Raw genomic sequence first — 20,720 nt, 5'->3', positions numbered from 1 at the left:
CAACTCCTATTATCTTCTGAAGGATTAGTTTCCTGTCCCGCCAGGCCTTTGATTTCGGAGTGTTTACCTTTACTGCCTTCTTTGCCCTTTTTTCTTTAAGAATTTGCATAATAGGGTACTCAGGATTAGTGAGTGTTGCTGTTCATGTCGTCTATTCTTAGGGCGTTGTTAGGGCCTGCAGTCGGTGATCTCTCTGCAAATGACTTTGTTTTGCTAGAAGATAACTCAGGATGGAATATGCTGGCCGCCACAACCACCACCTTCATTACATATCTTGCAAATTAGTTGAAACGTTTAAGTTGAAACTACACATCAAATTCTCACACTGATTTCCTATATATAACCAAGTTGTAAATCAGAAGTATTGAAAATACGCTGGCCTCAGTTAAATCACTAGCATTGTAACACCGATGAAACCTTTAAGAATCGCTTTTCTTCTAGCCGGCACCAGCTGGTCATAGGGTCCAATTCGAAGCGGAACTCAAAACTGAAGACTACTCCAATTAGTGAGAGTCCAGGGCGAAGAGGTTACAGCAATGGAATACCAACATGTCTGCCGCCCTTCATAAACCCGACTGCCGGGCGTGATGGTCTGGCGTGTCATTTCATTTCATAGCAGGACCCCTTTGGTTGTCATCCGCGGCACCCTTACGGCACAGCGGTACGTCGACGATATTCTAATGTCCGTTTTGTTTCCCTCCATGGGAAACCTTCCTGGACTAATATTTCAGCAAGATAATGCACGACCACGCACGGCGAGTGTTTCTAATGCTTCTCTTCGTGCTTGCCAAATGCTACCTTGATCAGCAACGTTGCCAGACCTCTCCCCAAATGAGAACGTTGGGAATATTATGGGCAGGGAGATCTGACGGACGAATGAGTTATTGACTTGTTCAGTTTGTGAAGCTCTTTCTCTTGAATAAATCATCCAGTATTTCTGAAACTGTAGTCATTTATTTTTCTGCACATGTACGTCAAATACAACGACCTACGTCTCATTTGGATAATATATTCGTGGTATGTTGTTTCCTTTGTCTTATTTGTATTCCAAATGTAAACTTTCCGGTTTACTTTCTGCCCAACGGGGCTCATATTTGACCAGTCACTGTAGTTGAGAAATGTGGTGCTTGCATTATGGGATACTGGAGCATTTTACTGATGATGTATGAGTAAAATGACATCCAACATACCAACATCGTTCAGAATAGACATGTCGAGCAGTTGTTTAGCAATGTCTTGTAAATGGTCAGCATGTTGCATCACTTCCCACGGCATTTTTTTTTATAATTGTAAAACTAACTTGTTCCATATCAAAGCGAAGGGTCTGAGTTACAATCTATGTAATATGTCAGTATGTAAACAAAGTAAACCAAAATAACGCACAAAGTCGGTGAAGAGCAGAAGTGGTTAATTTGGAGTCTATTTTGTATTGTCAACAGCAGGGCAGCTACACAGACGAGACAAATGATTGCGACCACCGACTCTGCCTGATGACTCTGCGGGCGTGTAATGCTGTAAGGAAAATGCGTAACTGGAGTAGAGGCGAGAGACCAATCATTCTAACGATGATATCGGACACAAACGTGGAGCGCGGAGTTTTCGCGTGGTTTAAGGTGCCATGTCATGGATTGCGCGTCCCCTCCCACCGGAGGTTCGAGTCCTCCCTCGGGCAGCGGCGTGTGTGATGTTCTTAGCATAAGTTAGTTTAAGTAATGGCGAAGTCTAGGGATCGATGACCTCAGCAGTTTGGTCCCTTAGGAACGCACACATTTGAACATTCGTACACACATATGGAAACTATACGCGATTTTTACAAACGGAAGGTTGTCATAGCCGTGTGTCTTTAACAGGGTGATTATAATTGAAGTGAGTCTACTCACGAAGGTCAAGTGTTGACTGTAGTTATCGTATGGCATTGAAACTGGGTAGATATGCTAATGTATTAATGCAGAAGGAATTTACGCTGGGAAAAAAATGGTTCCAATATTGGCTACCAGGTGAAAATCTGGTTATTTACAGCATTTTGTCAACGTCTCCAGTGTTCGTACTTAACAAACTGTGAAAGTGGCGGTTGATAATAAAACCTACATTACGCCTTTCTCACTTGTTTAATATTTTCTGCCTATGTCGCTTCCATAATCCCTTGAGTATGGAAAGGCTGTCGTACGTCTTTCTTCCAGTCACATGCACGGATTTGCACCTGGTGGCCAAAATTGGAACTACTTTTTGGAGAGCAAATTGGTTCAGGTTTAAAACATGACATTGTATAATAAGTTACTCTGCCTTAAGGTAATTACAGCCAACACAGGACACCTGTGACTAGCTGTACTTCAACAGCTGTTGGCGTGCAGCTGTCGTGAGCATGAATGGAAAGTGATTGAAGGACAATGGAACGGCGAGGAGATGAGAAGGTTCTGGACGCCGACACTTCACTGCAGAACGTGGAGGCTTGCAGACTGCCAACAATGTAAGACAGGATAGCCTGCGATATGTATGTTTCGGAGCACGCCTTTTAGCGCACATTCTACAACACGTGGATCCGCAGAACACTCCTACGTCGACCAACAACTCAATCAGGACTACAGTGGGCGTGGGTCTTCGCGATTGACCATGAAGCAATGGAAACGTGTCGCTTGGTCGGATGAATCACGCTTTTTATCTACACCAGGTCGGTGGTCATGTCCAGATACGCCGTCATCCAGCCGAACGGCTGATCGAAAAATCCACAGCGTCAAGGACGCAGGACCCTGAGGCCAGTATTGTCTGATGGCGAGCATTTACCTGGGTTCTTTTTGTAGCTCGAAAGTATTTAAATGCTATTTTAGTTGCACAGCATTGATACCATTATATTATCTCCTAAAGTACTCAGTGAAAATTTACTTAATGAGCTAGACCCTGACTTATTTTCATTAGTCTCTTATTATTCTTGAACAGGCATGGGCAACATTTTGTGCCCCGCAGATCTGACACAGATATTTTCTGAAGCTCGGGAACCATCTCTTGAAGTGACGCTACGACAGCGCCGCTAGTCGAAACTTCAGAGTCCGTGACGTTAATGTTTACGCGGTAAAACACCGATATGAATGGAACATCATTCCCGACATGCCAAACCAACAAATTAAACCTCAAAACATGCGTTTTCGAGAGTACATTTATTTTTATGTTCACCCCATCTTCAAATGTTTCCCTTTATCTACGCGTCGAGAACACTGGTTCTTTACTGCAACTGCTTCCGTTCATGCTTGATGTCTTTCCCAGCGACAGTGGCATCCTCCAGCTGGGTAACAGCCCGTGGCACGATTCGTATTATAGTGGTCTGAAGTGCAAGACAGTGAACTGACATTCATGTCTCGGCCAACGAATTCACCTGATCTGAATCCGATGAATCCCATCTGAGACATTATCGACCACCAGCTCCGTACCCGCACACCACCGCAAAGCATTTTATGGGAATTGCTTGCCTTCACTGTAGACATCAACATCTACATACATGCTGCGTAAGCCGCTGTACGGTGCGTGGAGGAGGTAACTTGTATCACTACTAACCATTTCCCTTCCTGTTCTACTCGAAAATACAGCGAGTCTGCAGTAGACTGTCTGTTGCATCCGTACGAGCCCTAATTTGTCTCATCTTACCTTATTGGCCCTTACGCGAGATCTACGTTGGCGACTGAAGTTTAGTTCTGTTGTGAGCTTTAGATGCCGATTCCCTAAATTTTCTCAGTAGCGTTCCTCGAAAAGAACGTCACCTTCCTTCCCAGGATTCTCATTTCAGGTACCGAAGCATAGTCGTAATACTTCTAGCTGCTTCATTCTGGAGCAGCGCTCCTGCTACGGTCGCAGGTTCGAATCCTGCCTCGGGCATCGATGTATGTGATGTCCTTGGGTTAGTTAGGTTTAAGTAGTTCAAAGTCTAGGGGACTGATGACCTCAGATGTAAAGTCCCATATCGCTTAGAGCCATTTTAACCATTTCGTATACTTCAGTGTTGATCGAACCTATCGGTAACAAGTCTAGCAGCCTGCCTCTGAACTGTTCGTATGTCTTCCTTTAATCCGTTCGAGTGAGAATTCATAAACACTCAAGTAGTACTCTAGAATGGGTTGCACTAGTGTTCTGTAGGCAGTTTTCTTTAGAGGTGATCCACATTTTCCTAAAACTTTCTCTACAAACCGAAACTGAGCATTCGGCTTTCCCGCTGCAATCCTTACATGATCGTTCCATTACATATAGATTTTCAGCGTCACGCTGAGCGTTATTTAATCCACCTGAATGAGTCAAGTAGCACACTACTAGTGCTGTTTTCGAACATTACCGGACTGTTTTTCCTACTCATATTTTTCTACATCTACAGCTAGCTGGCATTAATTACATCAAATAGAAATTTTGTGTAAATCACCTTGTATTGTCCTAAAGTCACCCTGTGACGACACAAACAGTTGCAGGTTCCTTCTCACCCGTCCGTCAGTTCGTTTATGTATTGGAGAATAATAGTGATCCTATCACACTTCCGTGCGGCATTTATGGCGCTACCTTTGTCTCCGATGAACATTTGCCGACGAGGACAACATACTAGATCCTATTATTTAAGAAGTCATCTAGCCACTCGCAAATCTGGGAAACTATTCCGTATGCTCGTACCTTCATTAAGTCTGCCGTTCGGAACCGTATCAAACACTTCTCTGAAATAAAGGACTATGGCTTCTCTGTTGCCCTTCATCAACAGTTCACAGGATATCTTTTGAAAAAAAAGGTAAGTTTCCCACGAGCGATACTTTCTAAAATAATGCTAATGTGCTGAAATATTCACACGTGAAATATACTTAATACTTCTACGGCTAATCATTCTTGACGACAGTGGTCGGTAATTTTGCGTGTCAGTTCTCTTACCCTTCTTATATAGGACCCATAGGATCACACGTGCCTTTTTTCCAGGCGCTTGGCACATTGCACTCAGCATTGCACTCCTTATAAAACGGAAATGTGATTTCAGTTGTTTCTCCATGCCAGCAATGCCTATTACTACGAGTATTTATGTCCTCCATACGGAAGTCTGTGCAATGCTCAAATGGTATGTTTGTACTACTTGTTGGCTCTTACCTCGGGAAACCTACCAGCGACTTACAGTATCCAGGCCGTGCTGGATCACTGCTGTGTTTCGCAGTGAAGGTGGACAAAGTAGTTGGCCGTAATGTACTGGCTGGATCAGGGTATGCTCCCCAAGCAAAGAATTCTTCTGCGGCACGCCAGATATAAGACGCTCCTTCGCCAGATCGGCGCTGTGTGCCGCGGGTCCTCTGACCCGAGACTCCCTGCCTGACATTCTGGCGCACGAGGCCGAGCCTGCTTCCCCTGGGAGGCGCCGCCTACCTACCTGCCTACCTGCTGCCAAATTGGATTCCCCGCCCGCCGCCTCCACCACAGATATTAGACGTGCACCGGGGCCCAATTGTCTCGGTCACACTGGACGGAGAAACAAGAGAGGGACGTACGCCCTCCCGGAAGAAAATCGGATACGGCCACGAGAGGAGGGGGATCCAATCGCGGCCCCAGCTCCGCTCCATCCTAGCTTATCATCATTCAGCGCTCTAAGGGTACTCTGACTTGTACCTGCCGAGGGAATTACTTCACTCTTCATTTTCGTCGAAACATGAGGCTTATCTGTAGGTGGGATGAGACTGCAGAAAGTAAGTTACACAGTACATGACACTATTTTTCAACACAGTAACCAAGTCTCTCTGTAAACAATGGACTGAACATTCTAGCAGTCGTTAAATTCCTCGACGGTAGAAATCCGCTCCTTGGTCACTGAACCATTCGCGTACCGCTCTGTTAACTTCCTCGTCTGTGGAAAATCTCTCTCCTTCCAGATGTTTTTTCAGCGTGGCCATAAGATGCAAATCGGAAGGTGTAAAATCTGGACTGTTTCCAACCCTTGCACAGAAAACATTTGAAGCAAAGCTTGTGCCAACTGTTGCATTGTCCTGCAGTAGAACAGTAGCTTCGCTTAATTTTCCACACTTCTTGCTTTTTATGGCGGTGACCAGTGCTGTCACTGGCGAATAGTAAAAGTCGCCGTTAATTGTCGAGCCGTTTCCCATCAACGCTATGTACACAACTCCATCGCAGTGTAACGGTGTACATGATCTTCCTTGCTGATGGCGCAAACTTTCCATTTTTTCTGTGGAGGTGAGGGGGTGTGTCCCCATTCCAGAGATGATCTCGTTGTTGCAGGAGTGAAATGACGAACTCGTGTCTCACCGCACATAACGGTGCGACTTCGGAAATCCTTACTTTGCACGGACTAACACTCCAGGAAGTCGATGAACTCCCTAAACGTGTCGCCTTTGCGTCCAGGTGACAGTGATTGAGAAACGTACGGCGAGCACTATTTGTGAGCACTGCCTGTTGAGAAGTGCATCTGCTGAGCAATGTCCGCTATAGTCACTCTGCGAAACCCTTCCTCGACTGCCTGCACGCTGTAATTTGCACTCGACGTCGATGGCTTTCCTTCCCCATCAGCGTCAGTGAGGTGTCTGAACTTGTGTAGAGGAAAGGCAGAGAATTTTTCCTAAAGAGCCGAAGCCGGAGAGGGTAGTGATGTTGGGCATTGGGTTCTGGAGCGAAGACGAGGTTCTGATTCGTCCCGAAGGTGATTCATTGGCTTCGTGTCGGGACTCGTAGTAGATCAGTCTATTGCAAGAATGTTACTGTCCACAAATACTGCTATCCTCACAAGCTGGTAGACGAGTGTCATTGTCTCGCCGACACAAACAGTCGCCGTCTCCGAACTCTTCCCCTACTCTACGCCGTACACAACGCTGTGAAATGTGTTGATGTCCATCCGTATTTAGCGTTTCCTTAAGCGCAACAAGACGCCCGCGCTCTAACCACGGAAAATACCCCCATACCCTGGTACATCCTCCTGTGTAGTTCGCTGTTGGCACTACACATGAACTCGCATAACGTTCTTCCTGTATTCGTCAAACCCAAACCCTTCCATAGAATTACCACATGGTATTGTGTTTTCATCACCCTAAGTAACTCGCTTCAAGTTATGCACGATCCAGTGGTGCCACTCTTTACATCACGAGTGCAGATAAGTGTAACTTGTGAGGAGCTGGTAACCGTTGTAGTCCCTTCTTTTTCACTCGTTGTGCACCCTCATTGCGCTAACAAGAGTGGCTGTAGTTTAACACTATTATTGCAAGCTGGTGTCAAGTATAACGATCTACTGCAATTTAGCGTTACCCTCTGGGGATTTTTGAAGTTTGACCGTGTTTTAACATAATGGGCAGAGGGTATCGAACAGTATTTTCGTTTCTGTGGCAGGTAATAGAAAGACTAACAGACGGAGTTTTTGGTGATAATGAATGTCATAAAATACATACAAATGAAATAATCGACGGTCCCCAACCTAATTAGCCATAATACTTTCAACGTTAAGTTTAAAGAAAATTGAATACGGATTGCTGAAGCGACTTTCGTTAATGCTCCTTTTAAATAGTGCAATGGAGACACACAACTAACGAACTATGTAATGGTTAGCAGTAAATAGCTTTCACACAAACCAGCAAACGTAAAGAACTAAATAATACTTAACTCATAGTAATAAAAGTTACTATTGCAATCATTAATTGATTCAGTACTAATTCAACATTAAGATGTTACTAAAGACACAGTAGACTGCAACTGGGCATGGAAAGAGTTCTGATTTAGCTAACACATACATACCGCCAATGAAATTGAATAATCCTACACGTATACTTATTATGCCTTCATTATTAGAAATGCCACAGATTTCGTTTAATAGCAACGAAAAACCCAATTATCTTTCAATTTGAGGGTAGATTACTGTGGGGACCGATAAACTGTTACGTTCTGTATATGCAAACTATGTAATTATTTCGGACACAAATTGCAATTTAATAACATTAAATTTTTAGCCCCACTTCCAATAGTTTGATTCAAACCTTCACCACAAGTTAGTCAAATATTAAGCTCGACCAATTTCAGGAAATAGTTCATAATACTAATCAATGCAAGTTACTTTTCACCATAGTCAAATATACGTGCCTTTCGCACCGCCTGTAAAGCAGGTAGCTTTCATAACAACATTCAAAGGTTTTAGCCACTGTACTTCAGCACCTTTAGTGCAACAACAAACCATTATATTTTCAGAAACAGGATGTTTGGTTATCTGTACGATAAGGACAGCACCCTGCAATTGGTTTGTAATTAGGACAGATTTTAAGGCGCAAACACAGTTTTATGTCACTGGAATTATTATTAAAAAACACACACAAATGTACTGGTCCATACTGTGATACATATCCTAATTCCTGCAGTTGGTGGAGCAGTGGCGCAATAGTGGTGGCAAGGACGTGGCGGCTAAGTGGTCCCATGCTCTTGGAGTTGAATGCTCTTTATAAATTCTTCTTGGGGACGTATTTCCTTCATTTCAGAGCCCAGATTGACCGCCAGAACCACCTTTTCCCACGCGCCAAGCCCCTTCCGTAACGGAGGGGCTTCCCTACGCCTTTGATGTAGATAATACAACTTCCCTAAGTATGAACCAGTATTCAAAGTACAGTTTCTCTATTATGAGCATACATATTTTATGAAGTTTCATTATTTTCAAACATTACTAAATCCGAAAATTCAAAGATCTTAACTAGCACAGAGCAATCACTTCATAGTTAAATACACATAACACTGTATAAACTACTTACGATCGATAATGGTGTTACAGTAGTACTTTGGGACTGAAGAGTGTTTCCTATAGCTGATGGTATGCGAGTTTTTACAACCAGCCTTCACAATGCTCGACCGTCTGTCTCTGTCACTACATGACGTCTTGCGGGTATTGATTTAGCTGCGGTTGTCCTTCGCGTTTCTGCTTCGCAATCACATCACCTAGAGCCGACTTGGGCAGCTTTAGAAGAGTTTAAATACTCTTGATGGATTTATTGGTTAGGTGAGACGCAGTAACTATTAGACATTCGGAGTCCCAGAGTGTTCCTGACCGACCCGCTCTGTTGTTACTGTTTCTCTGCTGGCAACAAAATATACTCCACGCTTCCCCCGCTGGGGGGTCTGCCTTTCATGACATCTATCGGCCAGATACGCATTGCTTAGCGCTCTCCGGATACTTCTGATCAGATAATCTACATTCTGTACTTGAAGGGTGGAGTGAGCTGTTCCAGGCCACATTTTGTTCCAGTAAAATACCAACCGAGCTATAATCTTCAAAATACTTTAGGATTGACAGATACGAAACAAGAAGTAATGTTGACTCACACGAGTGTCATGATACGGAGCCAACCAATCGCACGAGGCCTGCAGCCACAGCAGCCAGCCGCGGTTGCCAAACCCTCACCCCTGTCACCACAACGCTTCTCACCTGCACAGTGCTTCCTGTTCAGGCAGCTTGCTCTTCTGTCTGATCATCTGTTATGAGGTGTTAATTTATTCGTTTTCATCTCTTTCGGTAGAGAGAGTGTTTATTTTATCTCTTATTGTTCTGTGATACTGAACAGTCAGGAGAATTTACGCATAATGTTACGAATGCAAACGTTAGCTATCACTCTCTACGTCAGGCAGTTTCAGGATAAATTTAGTCGAGAGAAATAGCTTGCGCAGTAACTAACAGTGCAAAATCAAATGTAATGCCGCTCTTTCCGTTAAGAAATTTATAGAAAGAAATTATGCAACTGTGGGTACAAACGAAACTCTGATTTCGTCAAGGAAATTTTACAGAAACAAAAGGAAGCTGGAGAATCATGGCAATTAAAATTACGGAGGAGAACTGTGGTTTGGCTAAGTTGGTTTTTAAAATAGATTAATTTTATGATGATGTATGCCATCATTTTATGATTATGTCACAAAATGGAACATTATCAACCTCAGGGAAGCAGGTCTTTCACAAGGCAGCCCCATAACGTTATTTGCAGCGGTGCACAACCTGGTTTCTCACTATGCATACTTCTCTCGCCATAAGATATTATTAGAGAGAGAAAACAGTAACAAACCATTAAACGTAGTAGCAGGTTGACTAAGATATTGGCGAAATGATTCTCGGAATGAAACGCAAAGGGCAGCCACTGATGTAGACGCGCGATCGGAATATGAGTCACATATAACTCACAATATCTAGTATTAGGGATCTCTGTCAGGGTTACAGTTTGAAGCTACGTAAATATAATAATTCTTCTTATATAGTACAACTTAGTACGATAAAAGGGAAGTTTCTCCCTTATCTGATACTCAATAATATAATCAGGAAATGTATTTTCATATACGTACTGTGTATAATCTTTATAAATTGTTTCCGTAAACTAAAATAAAAAAAAATTGCAACTCTTCCAGAAGTCAGTGACGCCATTTCCGTCTTTCTACATCGTATAGTTGTACGATTTTGAGTGAGGTAAATGTAACGTAAGATTACGCGTGTGTTGTGTGCGGGACGTGGCAGCTCATCTTCCCGACTTCACCCATTTCTGCCGAAGTGTAAGTTCTAAAGTAATCTTTAACAGGTTATAGTGGTGGAGCGCAGTGTGTTTCAGTTAAAAATATTTGGATGAGGGTTTCCAGCTTCCAAATTTCCTCACAACCGAGGGAAACTATCGGAGAATCTTCATCGCATCCAGGGATTGCAACTCTTTGTCAGACATTCGTTTCGCTTATATTTACAAAACATTATCAGTATTTCTACAAAACAACATTTCTTGTCGTTTAATACTTCGTTTTAGCCTATGTGTTTTGGAGTCCACAGGTTTTTCCCACGCTGGCAGCAGAGATTATGTAGTCGAACAGAATTTCTTCCGTTTCATGTCTGGTCTTTGCACACGATTTTTGTGAAAGTTTACACGTTCAGTCACTATCTTCCAGTTGTGAGTCAGGTCTTCGGCGGACTGTTGCTTAGAGTACGGATAAGTCCCGTCCTTTCCGTGCGCAATACAAATTTGTGTCTCGGCAATGACTAGGGAGCCGTACTTACATCACACAATCGAGCCAGTACTGAGTGACTTCTTTGGTCCTACTGTGAGACACTGTTGTAACCGAATAACTGAAATCCGGTAGTTTCCTTTCAGAGAACATACTTGGTCGGATGATCTGTTACTGTTAACCTAGAATTACACTACTGGCCATTAAAATTGCTACACCACGACGATGACGTGCTACAGACGCGAAATTTTACAGACAGGAAGAAGATGCCGTGATTTGCAAATGGTTAGCTTTTCAGAGCATTAATACAAGGTTCGCGCCGGTGGCGACACATACAACATGCTGACATGAGGAAAGTTTCCAACCGATTTCCCATACACAAGCAGCAGTTGACAGGCGTTTCCTGGTGAAACATGGTTGGGATGCCTCGTGTAACGAGGAGAAATGCGTACCATCACGTTTCCGACTTTGATAAAGGTTGGATTGTAGCCTATCGCGATTGCGGTTTATCATATCGGGACATTGCTGCTCGCGTTGGTCGAGATCCAATGACGGTTAGCAGAATATGGAACCCGTGGTTTTAGGAGGGTAATACGGAACGCCGTGTTGCATCCCAACGGCCTCGTATCACTAGCAGTCGAGATGCCAGGCATCTTATCCGCATAGCTGTAACGACGGATCGTGCAGGCACGTCTCGATCCCTGAGTCAAGAGATGGGACGTTTGCAAGACGACAACCACCTGCACGAACAGTTCGACGACGTTTGCAGCAGCATGGAATAACAGCTCGGTGACCATGGCGGCAGTTACCCTTGACGCTGCATCACCGACAGGAGCGCCTGCGATGGTGTACTCAACGACAAGCCTGGGTGCACGAATGGCAAAACGTCATTTTTTCGGATGAATCCAAGTTCTTTCTACAGCATCATGATGGTCGCATCCGTGTTTGGCGACTTGGCGGTGAACGTACATTGGTCACACGTCTCGGTTACCTCTTGTTCGCATTGACGGCACTTTGAACAGTGGACGTTACGCTTCAGATGTGTTACGACCCGTGCCTCCACCCTTCGTTCGATCCCTGCGAAATCCTACATTTCAGCAGTATAATGCAGGACCGCATGTTGCAGGACCTGTACGGGCCTTTCTGAATACAGAAAATGTTCGACTGCTGCCCTGGCCAGCACATTTTCCAGATCTCTTACGAATTGAAAACGCCTGGTCAATGGTGGCCGAGCAACTGGCTCGTCACAATACGCCAGACACTACTCTTGATGAAATGTGGTATCGTGTTGAAGCTGCACGGGTAGCCGTATCTGTACACGCCATCCAAGCTCTGTTTGACTCAATGCCCAGGCGTGTAAAGGCCGTTATTACGGCCAGAGGTGGTTGTTCTGGGTACTGATTTCTCAGGATCTGTGTACCCAAATTGAGTGAAAATATAATCACATGTGAGTTCTAGTATAATATATTTGTCCAACGAATATCCTTTTATCATCTGAATTTCTTCTTGGTGTAGCAATTTTAATGGCCAGTAGTGTACTTCACAGTGTCATATCTGTGCAACACTTCTGCTACAAAATGTTCTGGCGTATCTTATAATACCACTTGTCTGTTTCAGGTAAGCGGTCCATTTAATTAATAATTGGGAGTTGAGAGATGGGGAGGAACTGCCAGTTGACATAGGGAAGAAGAGAAGAGGTAAGTGCTGTCTGTTCTTTAATGCAGGCTGGGTGTTAAAACCTGGAACACTATTAAGGGAACCTGCAACAAATAACAAATTTTCATGAAGTATACTACATGTTTGGATACACACTGTCCAGTCACATTAATGTGACCAACTGTGAAAAGCTGAAATATGGTCTCCAAGGATAGACGCTTACTAGTGTTACTCGACTGTTTCTTCCAGAATGACGAGATCATCCAGGAAATGGCTCTAAAACATTCTTCAGACCATAAAGCTCCCTTCTCCGGCCTGAACACTTCCCAAGATTGTTGCAGGGTGTTTCTTTCAGAGATATCACGCTATACACGCCAACGGCCATCTGTCCGGTGGAGCATCTGGAAAGACCTGCTGTCTCCACTCAGAGCACGTCCAGTTGCGGTACTGAGTGCAGATTCCAGCGTTCGTCGGCGATGAACAGCAGTTAGCGTGCGTGTATGAAACAGGCGACTGCTGCGAAGGCCCGTACGCAGCAACGTTCGCTGAACGGTCGTTGAGGAGACACTGCTGGTAGATTCTTGGTTAGTATTGGCGGTGATTGCTCCACAGTGGCATGTCTATTCGTCTGTACAAATCTCCGCAGCCATCGTTCATTCTTGTCATCTATGGTCTGAGGTGGACATCAATTTTCTCAACGACGGTTTTGGATGGCAATTTGCCATGAACAGCGTACTTCAACCACAGCGGCACGCGGACAGTTTACAGAATCAGCCATTTCTTAAGTTATTCCACCCTTCATTCGAATGTCGATATCATACTCCACTCGCCGTCTGACAAATCGCCACGTTCCGGCATAATTATCTGAGTTGGCTCAACACTATGCATGTAGCCTCCTCTGCTACTGCTGCCACTTGCCGTGCGTAAGTTGTTATTGCATGTCGACGATCAACATAACCTGTGGTTACATTAATGTGAGTGGGCGGCTTGCAAATGATAACCATTTCAGTGAAACCACAACAGTAGGAGTAACGGCGTCTGCATTATGTGGATAAGGTAAGCTTACACAGAGGGTTTCTCATTTACATGTAGTTTTTCTGTGAGAAGACTGTTTCCCTTGTGTAAGCAGAAGAAATCTGTACTGGTATATGTCGACATTAGATGGTGGCACCATCGTGGCATATCAAGACTCCAGTGCCCAATTCCTTGACGTTGCTGATGGCGCTGGTGAAGATCCCATGATAGTTATGAAGGTATGGAATCGATGGGTTCAGAAGGGCCATACTCAACGCTATGCGGGTTTCAACGCTGCCCTGCGACTAATATCTAAGAGGACAGAGAGATTGTTCACTTGTGTTGGATTGTACATGCAAGTCATGTACGTTGTCAAGAAATGATCTTGTTTGCTGCAGGACACGTATCGACACGGACAGTGCGAAGCTGTCGAGAGCACCACAAATTGTCAGGTCAGCGACCACGGTTGTAGCTTCCCTTAAGGTGATAGAAATGCAAGGAACGTTCATTGTGATATAAGAAGTGTTCAGATGAAAAGGTACGAAACGTCTTAACAACCAAAAAGGTTGAAATTTGCATATGCCTCTTGGGACTAACGCAGTGAGACATCTAGGGACGCGTATATAAGCGTCGTCACATGCCCCTAAAAGATTTGAAGCTGTGCCCTCAGCGGACAAGGTGATTCTCACAGTCCTTTTGGACTTCTGAGGTCCTATACTAGAATTCCTCGAGCACCGACAAACCACCAACAGCAATGTACACTGTGAGACACTTGTAGCCTACGCAAGTCCATAAAGAGCAAACATCCTGGGCTGTTAAAGGAGGTAGCGATTCTGCTCCACGATGACGTGTGTCCACACTTCCCAGGGTCACACGGAATGTAATGACCAAGATCAAGAGGGAGTGGTCTTAACGTCCACCCTACAGTCCCGACATGTGTTCGGTCCGCTAGAAAAACCTCTCAAAGACAAACACTTCATCCAAGACCATGAGCTGAAGGACACAGTGGAGGACCGGTTCCTGTCACAGCCACAGGAATGCGACAAACGGGGAATCCATCAGCTCATGAAGCAGTGGGATCGTTGTGTTCAGATCTCTTGCGTTACCTTTGATGAAATACTTCAATTATACACAGTGTTGTTTCGTATATTTTCTTCTGAATACTCTTAATACATAAAACGACGAATCTGGAGACAAGAGTATGACCACAACTTCACAGATCACTGCTGGTTTTACGTACTGCGTAACGATGGATGCATCCATGTGTGGACTCTCAACGGTGAATGGATTTCACAGGTTGTATTCGTTGTGGTATGGTCCCAGCACCTAGCATAATGGTAGGAGGTGTTACAAAACACGCTACACTATCGTCCCTTATTCACATAGGCTGTAATTTGATCAATGGAACTTATATTTCGACCATGTTAAGGCTGGTGGATGTGAATAAGCTCCGAGGTCTGTGTGACATTATCTTTCAACAAGATAACACATTGACACATGTTCCCTTTCAGTACTGACCTTCCTTCATGCAAACGCTGGCCGACTGTTGTCCTAGCGAGCAGATTCTGCTGATCCCACCTACAGGAAACACATGGTCAACGGTTGTCGAGAGTGGCACGCCTTTCCATTCCTCATCAGCCACTATGAGTCACGATCACTGGTGGAGAGTCAAAGCATCATGACATTCACGTATCTGTCATCCAAACTCATTTCGACTCGATGCCCAGCCGGGTACAACCCAATGTCACAAGTGGAATATCTCTGCCTAAAATTTCGCACCCAATACCTGGCCCTCAATTCACCTAGACATCTAACTTTCCTGTCGTATCGTATTACCACAATAAGTGAAATTTCATTATTTGCTTTTTTCCCTGATGGGTCAACTTTAATTGCTGATATTGCATATGATTATGGTGGTTTTGTGTGACTTTTACCTGTACACATCCAACATAATCATACACACTGTCATCCATTAAAGCTGGTGTCAATTTATAGGCAGGGAGAAAGGATTATTAGAGCTGAGACTTCAAAAAGAGTGCTGTATAGTTGTTGCAAATGCTATAATTTCACATAACACAATTATGTGACAGTATTACTGGTTCGTTAATTGATTCTTCGGCATCTACCTAGTAGAAAAAAAATCAATTTTTGAATTCCTTTGTGTTAGAAACTACAAACATATGGAATTTTCGAAATGACGATATTTTCGTTATGATGTTGTTGTTGTTGTTGTGGTCTTCAGTCCTGAGACTGGTTTGATGCAGCTCTCCATGCTACTCTATCCTGTGCAAGCTTCTTCATCTCCCAGTACCTACTGCAACCTACATCCTTCTGAATCTGCTTAGTGTATTCATCTCTTTGTCTCCCTCTACGATTTTTACCCTCCACACTGCCCTCCAATACTAAATTGGTGATCCCTTGATGCCTCAGAACATGTCGTACCAACCGATCCCTTCTTCTGGTCAAGTTGTGCCACAAACTTTTCTCTTGTTTGTTCACTTGTGTTGGATTGTACATGCAAGTCATGTACGTTGTCAAGAAATGATCTTGTTTGCTGCAGGCGAAATACCCTCAGACTTCAAGAAGAATATAATAATTCCAATCTCAAAGAAAGCAGGTGTTGACAGATGTGAAAATTACCGAACTATCAGTTTAATAAATCACAGCTGCAAAATACTAACACGAATTCCTTACAGACGAATGGAAAAACTAGTAGAAGCCAACCTCGGGGAAGATCAGTTTGGATTCCGTAGAAACACTGGAACACGTGAGGCAATACTGACCTTACGACTTACCTTAGAAGAAAGATTAAGGAAAGGCAAACCTACGTTTCTAGCATTTGTAGACTTAGAGAAAGCTTTTGACAATGTTGAGTGGAATACTCTCTTTCAAATTCTAAAGGTGGCAGGGGTAAAATACAGGGAGCGAAAGGCTATTTACAATTTGTACAGAAACCAGATGGCAGTCATAAGAGTCGAGGGATATGAAAGGAAGCAGTGGTTGGGAAGGGAGTAAGACAGGGTTGTAGCCTCTCCCCGATGTTGTTCAATCTGTATATTGAGCAAGCAGTAAAGGAAACAAAAGAAAAATTCGGAGTAGGTATTAAAATCCATGGAGAAGAAATAAAAACTTTGAGGTTCGCCGATGACATTGTAATTCTGTCAGAGACAGCAAAGGACTTGAAAGAGCAGTTGAATGGAATGGACAGTGTCTTGAAAGGAGGATATAAGATGAACATCAACAAAAGCAAAACGAGGATAATGGAATGTAGTCGAATTAAGTCGGGTGATGCTGAGGGAATTAGATTAGGAAATGAGACACTTAAAGTAGTAAAGGAGTTTTGCTATTTGGGGAGCAAAATAACTGATGATGGTCGAAGTAGAGAGGGTATAAAATGTAGACTGGCAATGGCAAGGAAAGCGTTTCTGAAGAAGAGAAATTTGTTAACATCGAGTATAGATTTAAGTGTCAGGAAGTCATTTCCGAAAGTATTTGTATGGAGTGTAGCCATGTATGGAAGTGAAACATGGACGATAAATAGTTTGGACAAGAAGAGAATAGAAGCTTTCAAAATGTGGTGCTACAGAAGAATGGTAAAGATTGGATGGGTAGATCACATAACTAATGAAGTATTTAAAAAGTTTGCACAATTGTTACTACACTGCGCTTGATATACAGCATTAAAGCGATTACTCCAAAATTGTATTACCGTTTTCTAAAATTTTCCCTCTTCGCAAGGGAATTTGTTCTTTGAAAATAGTATCAGTACTAAGTTTTCGATGCTCCTAGATTTTAATTTCTTTTAATATGTTCAACATTTTCCTTACTAAGCAATCTGTAGAATTTGTAAAATACGTTGTTTCCAGTTTGATGTCTTGTTTCGCTCAAGCTTGCATAGTACTCAGTCTCACGTTATCCTTGAAATGTGTGTGGTGTTGTCGAAATACTCTTGTGACAAGCCCATCAACTGATTCTGCAAATATCTGATTTACTGTATGGATCGATCTTGTTCGTAGTTCGTCTTATTACGCGACTCAAATTGTACTCTCTTTCGAAATGTCGGTAGTTTAAAACAGACACGTAATTTTGTAGTTCTCACCACATATGTAAGGAATCACAGCATATATTTGGTTACTGAGCAAAGTGTCTTCATTTTTCAAAGTAATATCTCTATACACGAGGCCTTTTTCAGGTAAAGTTTCCTGATTATACAACCAAATGAGTAAACAAAAAGAATAAGGGAATTATTTTCCGTTAATACGTGCTAGAAGAACAGCTTCTCTTCGGTTTCTTCAGCTCATAACGGCATTTTCAGTATTGTGTGTATCATTATATAAAATTATGCCATATTACGTGCACTGTGTACAAGACTTCCAGGTTCATCTTCGTAAAAGGTAGCACAGTTATGTTTATCGTTGGTATATAAAACATTAATGAATTTATTAACTCCAGTTTCCATAGTGAAACTCACTTTATGATGATAAACTGGTAAGTTAAGACTGAATGAAATTAATTTCATGCTATGTTCCGTTAGGCTGACGATGATGATCTTGTATGCTGAAAACCGGTTAGCTAAATAAATGAATACTGTAGAACATCCACATTTTTACGCCTTTCATTTACAAATAAAGTTACTGTAACAGATGTGGGCTTAGACAATAGGCCCTCATTCTAGGTTTCAAATATGTGTGTGCGTGTGTTTTGGGTAGACACACAGCGAGTGAAGTAAATTAATAACAATTACTCTACAGCATACACAGTGACATGCCGTTTCACAAGCAAGGCTGTTAGTACAACGCAAGGTGCTCAGGCCGAACGGTGCATTCGTGGTGACGTCGTACAAAGGCCATGTAACTGTGAAGCGGTCTGCAGAGTATTTCCACACCACTGATATATAAAGATGTTGATCGACATATGCCTGCAAGCAGTGTATCGGCACTCTAAGCTTGCTGTTATTCACTACAAATACAGGGCTATTACAAATGGTTGAAGCGATTTCATAAATTCACTGTAGCTCCATTCATTGACATATGGTCACGAGACACTAAAGATACGTAGAAAAACTCATGAAGTTTTGTTCGGCTGAAGCCGCACTTCCGGTTTCTGCCGCCATAGCGCTCTAGAGCGCAGTGAGAAAAAATGGCGACAGGAGCCGAGAAAGCGTATGTCGTGCTTGAAATGCACTCACATCAGTCAGTCATAACAGTGCAACGACACTTCAGGACGAAGTTCAACAAAGATCCACCAAATGCTAACTCCATTCGGCGATGGTATGCGAAGTTTAAAGCTTCTGGTTGCCTCTGTAAGGGGAAATCAACGGGTCGGCCTGCGATGAGCGAAGAAACGGTTGAACGCACGCGGGCAAGGTTCACTCGTAGCCCGCGGAAGTCGACGAATAAAGCAAGCAGGGAGCTAAACGTACCACAGCCGACGGTTTGGAAAATCTTACGGAAAAGGCTAAAGCAGAAGCCTTACCGTTTACAATTGCTACAAGCCCTGACACCCGATGACAAAGTCAAACGCTTTGAATTTTCGGCGCGGTTGCAACAGCACATGGAAGAGGATGCGTTCAGTGCGAAACTTGTTTTCAGTGACGAAGCAACATTTTTTCTTAATGGTGAAGTGAACAGACACAATGTGCGAATCTGGGCGATAGAGAATCCTCACGCATTCGTGCAGCAGATTCGCAATTCACCAAAAGTTAACGTGTTTTGTGCAATCTCACGGTTTAAAGTTTACGGCCCCTTTTTCTTCTGCGAAAAAAACGTTACAGGACACGTGTATCTGGACATGCTGGAAGATTGGCTCATGCCACAACTGGAGACCGACAGCGCCGACTTCATCTTTCTACAGTACGGTGTTCCACCGCACTTACATCATGATGTTCGGCATTTCTGAAACAGGAGATTGGAAAACCGATGGATCGGTCGTGGTGGAGATCATGATCAGCAATTCATGCCGTGGCTTCCACGCTCTCCCGATTTAACCCCATGCGATTTCTTTCTGTGGGGTTATGTGAAAGATTCAGTGTTTAAACCTCCTCTACCAAGAAACGTGCCAGAACTGCGAGCTCGCATCAACGATGCTTTCGAACTGATTGATGGAGATATGCTGCGCCGAGTGTGGGAGGAACTTGATTATCGGCTTGATGTCTGCCGAATCACTAAAGGGGCACATATCGAACATTTGTGAATGCCTAAAAAAACTTTTTGAGTTTTTGTATGTGTGTGCAAAGCATTGTGAAAATATCTCAAATAATAAAGTTATTGTAGAGCTGTGAAATCGCTTCAATCATTTGTAGTAACCCTGTACTTAATCACTACTGATTCCAGCACAGTTACGCGTTTTGGCAACACCGTCCATATAAAGACTAAACAAGTCTCCACTACACTATGTTACGTACCGCCCAGCAGTCGATGGCGATGTGCGCACCAATGTCCGCGAGACAGTTGACATTTCTAAGTCCGCACCTGTGGACTTAAAACGAACTTTTCTCACCTTGGAGGGCAACAGCTCGCAGCCAGGGTGGTACGGTTGCCATTCATCAGCACCATGGCATGCTCTCCTAACCCGTGGTTATCTGAAGAATTCTGCTCGATTCCACGTCTCCTACCCTGCTCTGATCTTATCAGTTTTTTCTTTCTTTTCTGCACCCTTTAGGCAGGTAAATCTAATTCAACTGGTCGCACGGATATAAAATGCTTTAGTGAACAATGTTTGCAAGTTGATAACGGTATTATTGGCTTAAGACGCAATTTTATGCGGGAAGGACGGAGGAAGGAATGTATAATTTTATTATTCTAGTTCATCTTGTAATTATCATAGAATTCTAGTGGTTTCATATGTGACTTGAGTGTTTCTCATACCTTACAGTTTTCTTGAAGACATAGTATCTTAGTGTGTAATTAAATATGTTATTGTGATTGACAGACTGTTTGTAAAGTTCTTCTAGCTGTTAAACAACTGTAATAAGTGGTAGCCAAGTATTCGGGTTTTAAAAACACTCAGGTTAAGAACTGCTTGCAAAGGAAAATTGACTAAGAGACACCGAACTGTAATGTATCATTATGGTTATCCACACCAATATTTTCGGGATGGTTCCG

This window comes from Schistocerca americana, chromosome 6, assembly GCF_021461395.2.
Source record: "Schistocerca americana isolate TAMUIC-IGC-003095 chromosome 6, iqSchAmer2.1, whole genome shotgun sequence".
In the NCBI taxonomy this organism is placed as follows: domain Eukaryota; kingdom Metazoa; phylum Arthropoda; class Insecta; order Orthoptera; family Acrididae; genus Schistocerca; species Schistocerca americana.
This window is presented reverse-complemented; position numbering follows the sequence as displayed.